This window comes from Myotis brandtii, unplaced genomic scaffold (assembly GCF_000412655.1).
Source record: "Myotis brandtii unplaced genomic scaffold, ASM41265v1 scaffold165, whole genome shotgun sequence".
NCBI classification, from domain to species: Eukaryota; Metazoa; Chordata; class Mammalia; order Chiroptera; family Vespertilionidae; genus Myotis; species Myotis brandtii.
In genome coordinates, this window is record NW_005356042.1 from 14,842,882 (window position 1) to 14,850,885 (window position 8,004).

General features: G+C 37.9%; 1 pseudogene across 1 annotated transcript; it reads left to right on the forward strand.

The window, feature by feature from the left end:
* Positions 1-1,830: 1,830 nt before the first annotated feature.
* On the forward strand, positions 1,831-2,257 carry LOC102254168 (annotated as a pseudogene). Its single transcript, XR_001361373.1, has one exon. The product of XR_001361373.1 is annotated as an ATP synthase subunit d, mitochondrial pseudogene (transcript).
* Positions 2,258-8,004: the final 5,747 nt, after the last annotated feature.

An 8,004-nucleotide genomic window follows, 5' to 3' on the forward strand; every position in this document is an offset into this window, starting at 1 on the left:
GACATACAATATTATATTAGTTACAGGTATACAACATAATGATTCTACATTTATATACCTTATGATGTGACCACCAGTATATGTCTAGTAACCATCTGTCACCATATAAAGCAGTGGTTCTCAACCTGTGGGTCGCGACCCCTTTGGGGGTCAAACGACCCTTTCACAGGGGTTGCCTAAGACCATCGGAAAACACATATATAATTACATATTGTTTTTGTGATTAATCACTATGCTTTAATTATGTTCAATTTGCAACAATGAAAATACATCCTGCATATCAGATATTTACATTACGATTCATAACAGTAGCAAAATTACAGTTATGAAGTAGCAACGAAAATAATTTTATGGTTGGGGGTCACCACAAAATGAGGAACTGTATTAAAGGGTCGAGGCATTAGGAAGGTTGAGGGTTAGCAGGAACAGTGTCTCCGAGGCAGAGCTTCTGTGCACTGTAACACCATTGAGCCGAGTAATCTGTCAGTAAAGCAAGTGTCTGAGTGTCCTGTTCCTCAGCTTCATTACACTGGAAATTGAGTAAATGACATTTTTTTTATTTCGAGGGGGGGCAGTTGTTGCTTTCATTCAGATGTTTGGACATTATCAAGTCCCTGGTGCAGCTACAGTTTATGAGATCTTATTCCATAATTAGAATAAGTAGCTAATCTCATTCTTATAATGATAGCATGGTCCAGTATAAGAAGGAACGTTGTGCTGTCCTGCACATCGGTGTATGTGTTTTCCTCCAGGTCAATGACTTGCTCTCCATACTCCAGAGCTATGGTAACTGGAGGGAGAAAGATAAAGGAAGGAAACCCTACAGGGTTGACACTGGTGGCCACCAAAGACAGATGGTCTGATGTTGTCCAAAGAGTCGCATCTGGAAGCCACGGAGTGGTCCCCTCTGACACGCAGGCTCCTTGACTTCAGAACATGACATTTGTTGTCTTAGAGAACTTCTCTTCATTTTAAATAAAAGAACCATTGGCTCAGGTACAGTTGAGAAGAGGGTAGGATGTACACATGAGCATAGGTGATGACAAGTTCTGCTCCCACTGGACTCGTTTTAAAATAATGGGCCTAATGTGAACCAAATTTTCTGAATCCTGAATGTTGCTTATTGAACCTGACTGAACAGTCTAGTCCAGCCGTGGGCAAACTACGACCGTACCCTTTTATGTAATGATGTTTACTTTGAATTTATATTAGTTCACACAAACACTCCATCCATGCTTTTGTTCCGGCCCTCCGGTCCAGTTTAAGAACCCATTGTGGCCCTCGAGTCAAAAAGTTTGCCCACCCCTGAATTCTAGTCCCTTATTGTCCTCTAACATCCCCTTGTATTACTCATCCTCACTACAGTACATGCTGTAACATACTGCTCATCTTAAATATCTTGAATGCCCTTCAATGTTTATAGCAGGCCCTTGGTATATGTTATTTTTCTCTATCTGAAAAGTCCTTCCATTGACTCACAGACAGATTTCATCCTTTTCATTCTTTATCTTTTATCTCAAATATAGCCTACATAAAGTTTTTCCAGCTTATCTCATCTAATTTGTGCTTATTTTGCAAATCTGTTCTCTATTTCAGCCATTTGCTTCCTTTATAGCACTTAGCAACTATCACAATTACTTCATTTGTCACCTAGAATATAAGCTCTATGAAAGTGAGAATAGCATGGTACATGACATATAATGCTCAAATAATTTTATTGCATGGATTAATGATTGAAAGATATGGAATATTTGTAAGCATATTCCCAGTCCAACAAACTGGGATGATACGAGAGGGACACATTAATCAAAAAACTCCTCCCTTGACCGTGGGCCACCGGGGTCGGTGAAGGATCTCAAGATGGCTGGGCGAAAACTTGCTCTAAAAACCATTGACTGGGTAGCTTTTGGGGAGATCATACCCCGAAACCAGAAGGCCGTTGCTAACACCCTGAAATCCTGGAATGAGACCCTCACCTCCAGGTTGGCTACTCTACCTGAGAAACCACCTGCTATCGACTGGGCTTACTACAAGGCCACTGTGGCGAAGGCCGGCTTAGTAGATGACTTTGAGAAGAAGTTTAATGCCCTGAAGGTTCCTGTGCCAGAGGATAAGTACAGTGCCCTGGTGGATGCTGAAGAAAAAGAAGATGTGAAAAGTTGTGCTGAGTTTGTGTCTCTCTCAAAGACCAGGATTGAGCAATACGAGAAAGAGCTGGAGAAGATGAAGAACATTAATTCCATTTGACCAGATGACCATTGAGTTCAGCCATTTGCTTCCTTTATAGCACTTAGCAGCTATCACAATTACTTCATTTATTTGTCACCTAGAATATAAGCTCTATGAAAGTGAGAATAGCATGGTACATGACATATAATGCTCAAATAATTTTATTGCATGGATTAATAATTGAAAGATATGGAATATTTGTAACCATATTCCCAGTCCAACAAACTGGGATGATATGAGAGGGACACATTAATCAAAAAACTCCTCCCTTACTGAAGCCGGACCTTAGTCCTGGAGTTGTACATCTCCACCATCAAGCTCATCTTGAGAATCTGATATGGGGAGAACAGTAAAGTTAGGAAGCAATAAGTCTACTATTATATCCCTGAAGCATAGCAAATAAGAACTTATCAGTGTAGTCTTCTGTACTCATCTGTAATCCCCGTGTGAAATCAAAGCACATTAGAAATATAACAGATATAGTGGTGGTATTTTCATGGTTGCTGACTCCCTTTTCTTTTCTTAAAAAAAAATGTATTTCTATTGACTTCAGAGAGGAAGGGAGAGAGAGAGAGAGAGAGAGAGAGAGAGAGAGAGAGAGAAACATCAATGAGAGAGAAACATCGATCAACTGCCTCCTGCACATTCCCCACCAGGGATCAAGCCTGCAACCCAGGTATGTGCCCTTGACCGGAATCGAACCCAGGACCCTTCAGTCCACAGGCTGACGCTCTATCCACTAAGCCAAACCAGCTGGGGCTTACTCCCGTTTCTTACCAATGACTCAATTTTTTTAAACGTGAACAAATGATACATTATAGAATTGTACGCTTGAAACCTTTATAATTGTATTAACCAATGTCACCCCAATAAATTCAATAAAAATATTTTTAAGTCTGAAGGCTACCATATGCTGTGTGAAGGAGGGGCTTGACCACAGAGCCCTTCACAGGTATCCATGCTGCTCACATCTCCCTGCAGGTGGTCTGCATAAATTTATGTGGTCACACATAAATAGGCCAGGTAGGATTGAGATGAACCAAAGGTAAGTATCCCAAGGAAGTCAAACTCCAGCTTCAGCCTGAGAAGCAACAATTGTTAGTGGAAACCTTCTGATGCCTTAGTTGCCCAGTTAACCATTCATAGTGAACCTCCAAAGAAGAAGGACTGAACAATGGTTCAGATCAGAAGTTACTCTGCAACAGAAATAAGACAGAGCCAGACAAGTAGTTCAGAGGATAAATGAAGGTAAATACAAGGCCCCAAGCAAAGCCTGGAACATAATCAGGAAGACATAAACATAGATGTGCCAAAGACAAGCAGGATTAGCAATGATAAAAAGACTAAATCCTCTGACTGGTTCTCCAAAGTCCAGGGGCATCTCAGATGTGAACAGAGAAGTCAATTGAAGTTATATGAATAGCCCTAGCTGGTTTGGCTCAGTGGATAGAGTGTCGGCCTGCAGACCAGAAGGTCCTGGGTTGGATTCTGTTCAAAGGGCACATGCCCGGGGTTGCGGGCTCGATCCCCAGTGGGGGACGTGCAGGAGGTAGCCAATCAATGATTCTCTCTCATCATTGATGTTTCTATCTCTCTCTCCCTCTCCCTTCCTCTCTGAAAGCAATAAAAATATATTTTTTTAAAAGTTATATGAATATATACGGGGTAGGAAAAAAGTAGATTTACTGGTGCTCATATGGAAAATAATACAATAATAGAAATAATACAAGAATAAACTCTGTGTTTTGCATACTCACAACTGTAAAACTATTTTTGTCCCTCCTTGTATAGGATACCTTTTAGAAGGGTTATAATCTTTTATAATTTTATCAACTGTCTTGCAATAATTTCTTACCATATATATTTCTACACATACAATTCTATTTTAAGCACTGTTTATTTTCAAATACAAATTAGGCCATGGTAGTACAGAACTGAAATAATAAAATTTGGTGCACTTGTGTCTATCTACATAAAAATTAGGTATTTTGGATAAATACAGTTCTATCTTCTGTTTGCAAAAATGCAGCATTTTCTACATTGGCACTGTTCTATTTTGTGTCAAGCCCATCTGTTGCAATTATCCAAATGTCTATTTTTATTATTCAATTTCCCAATAACATGTGTCTGCCTTCCTTGTCCCATTAACTCTCTATTCTTTTATGTGCTTCCTATAGAATAATCAGCTCTATTCACTATATTCCTATGGCAAAAAAAACAAAAACCCACAAAACAAAACAAAACAAAAATTTTAGGAAAGAAAGAGTCTATGGATAAAGGGCAACTTTATACAGATAGTTGCTGATGGTTTTTGCAGTCTTTAATACACAGCACCTATTCACCCTTCAAACAAGATTAACACAGGCGGAATAATCTCTCCCTAAATCGGTATGGAGTAGCAGTAGAAAATCAAAAGTAATTATATTTACCATTGCATCTGATTTGGTTAAACTATATTGTGTAACACCCCCAAAATTAAACACAGATGAATAGAAAGACTTATTTAAATGTGGGACCATGGTTGTCAAGATTTCTCTTCTAGACAGAATTCATGCTTCTTCTTCCTCAGGAAAGCTATCTCTGTGTATGTAATAGAGTCTTTGCAACAGCTAATAAGTAAACACATGGGCACTTTCCCAGGGTCTTCCTTATTTTCAGAGTAGGAAGCAAAATATCATATTCTCCATCAGCTACTCTGCCCACCTAGAGACCCTAGACTCTTTTCTAGTTAGAAAATAGTGCTAAGAAATCTCATAACTGCATCTAGCCCCCAAACTGACTTCTAGCCTAGTGCTACATTTGACAATTCTCTGCGCTGTTAGAGGGCTATAACCAGGGCATATAGTCTTTCATCTGATCTACAAAATGTCATAAAAACACTAAGGATCCAATGATCACTTTTTTTTTTCAATTACCACTTTTTAATAATTTCATCAAAAAACAAATGTTCCTAAAAACAAATCTATCAGGAAAATAATTTCTTTGTCCTTAAATATTTACCTTAGTTCTAAAGTCAAACAGCTCATACATCCTATATAATAAAAGCCTAATATGCTAAGTGTTTGACCATTGGACCATTCGACCAGTCACTATGACGCACACTGACCACCAATGGGCAGACGCTCCAACTAGTAGGTCAGCTTGCAGCTGGGGTCTGGCCGATTGGGACTGGGTGAGTCAGGCGGACACGCCCTGGAGCCCTCCCACGGTCCCTCCCCGGCCCCAATCGTGCACCAGTGGGGTTCCTCAGCCTGGCCTGTTGGGATAGGGCCAAAACCGGCTCTCCAACAACCCCCAAGGGGTCCCAGATTACGAGAGGGCACAGGTCAGGCCCAGGGCCTCTAGTAACAATATAATATAATGTAATGTAATAGAAAACTAGACGTGGCATCTATTTCTGGTTTAGATACTAACTAGTAGTTTTCACTTAGGAAAGAGATTTAACCTCCATTCATTTACAATGCTTTTATTAACCATCGACTATATCAGCGGTTCTCAACCAGTGGGTGGCGACCACTTTGGGGGTCGAACGACCCTTTCACAGGGGTTGCCTAAGACCATCGGAAAACACATATGTAATTACATATTGTTTTGTGATTAATCACTATGCTTTAATTATGTTCAATTTGTAACAATGAAAATACATCCTGCATATCAGATATTTACATTACGATTCATAACAGTAGCAAAATTACAGTTATGAAGTAGCAACGAAAATAATTATTAGGAAGGTTGAGAACCACTGGACTATATGAATATATATCAGGTAAGAATACTAGACCTTCTGGTTGTTAGTACTTGCAACTGATTAATTTTTTTTATTTTATTCAACTGTAAAATTCTACATAGTTTTATGATATGTTGTAAGATCATGAGCCAAGGTGGAGCCAAAGGTGGACGCAAGAAAGTGAGAACACATTTTGTGTGTCCTTTTAGCCAAGCAACACCATAAATAATATTTTTAGAGCATAAAAGCAACATCTCTTAAGCTACCTGTTATTTTTCTAATAGACAAAAATAGTTTTATTCACTACGGGAACAGAGAATATAGTTTTAGGTCCCCTTGGCACTTATTTTAAAAGCTTTGCGATTTTTGTTCAAAGTTTATTAAACAAACACAGGTCAGGACCTTAGAGGAAAGTATTTCTGTGGGAATTAAATAAATTGAAGAGATTACCTTTCAAAATAAATTTAAGAGATTATCACCAAATGATGTTAATGCTAAGGAAAGCATAATAAGTATATATAACCAATACGGGGTTTTTACATAGTCTCTCTCAAAACCTACTTATAACCTATTCCTTCAGCAAGTTATCATGGATCAGTCACCAAAGATGATCTGATAAGCTAAAAAAAATCTTTATTCTCATTCCATGGGACATAATTTTTAAACCACTTTATTTGAGGTATAACTGACATACAAGAAGTTGAACATAAGAATACACTTGTAAAACCACAATGAAACATAATTTTGAAGATAACTATTTCCTGAATCTTGAGACATCTCCTCATCTTTTATTTTTTAGATAAAAAATATGCAAATATTGGGTTATAAAATATAAATATTTGCCTAAAAAGAAGTAATACCTCCCCTACAAATGTATTTTGATGTCATTTCTTGAATTATTTGCACAATAAAATATAAAAATACAGAAATAATGCTCTTCAAGTTAGCAACTAGCAAATAAATTTCCAAAGCAAAATATAAATTCCTCCAGATTACATGGTGATTACAAGGCAGAGAACACAGTCCCTTTTGGGCAGGTAGTGCTCATGGCATTTGGAACAAAGACTTTCTAAATCACATGCCGGGAGGAAGAAGGAAGGAGCAAGGCAAATTAATAACAACATTAAAATAAGATAAAATTATTCGGCATTTTGTTTATGAGATGTATATATTTTATTGTCCTTTCCATTGATATGGAGTATTAAAAAGTGTGAAGATGCCAAGTGTGTTTTCTGTTCATTTTATAGTTGATTTTACAGTTGATATAAATTGATGTACATTCGGGTTATCTCTCTAGTTTGGACTATTAAGATACTGTGCTCTTAACATTTGTGTGTGTGTGTGTGTGTGTGTATTACACACATAAGCATTTTGGTTCAGTGTCTAAGTACTAGTGAAAATTTTAGATACTTGAGTATGCTTATGCTCAAATTTAGTGGAATAAGTGCTTTTTCAAAGTGCTTGTGTCCATTTATATCCCCATTAGAAGTAGAACTTAAAGTAATTCTCATACTCTTAAGCATTTAGTATTATATATGTTTTTTATTTTAGCCATTTGGGTAAATATGCAATGGTATGGCTTTGTGGTTTAAATTTGCATTTCCCTGATGACTAATTGAGAACTTTTCCTTATATTAATGGGCACTGAGATATCTTTCCATTGAAAGCGGTTATTCAATTCTCTTTACCATTTTTTCTTATTGTATTACCTGACTTTTTATTGATTTGTATAAGTTATTTACATATTCTGGATATGCAAATTTTTAAATTATCTTACTTATATAAAAACCCTGGGTGTAACATCACAGCCAGAAGCACGACTAACTGGAAGGAAGTCAGTCCTGCAGGGGTTGTCTTGGAAACAGCTGCGCCCTCCCCCAGCTGTTTCCTGGAGGGCGAGGTGTCAGGCAGGAACCCGCCCTCTGAGCGGAGCCTGGAAGTGAAATGATTTGTAATGGATCTATTATTGAAGCTACCTTTGGAAATACTATATCTATAGATCAGTGGTTCTCAACCTTGGCTGCACATTAGAATCACCTGGGAATCTT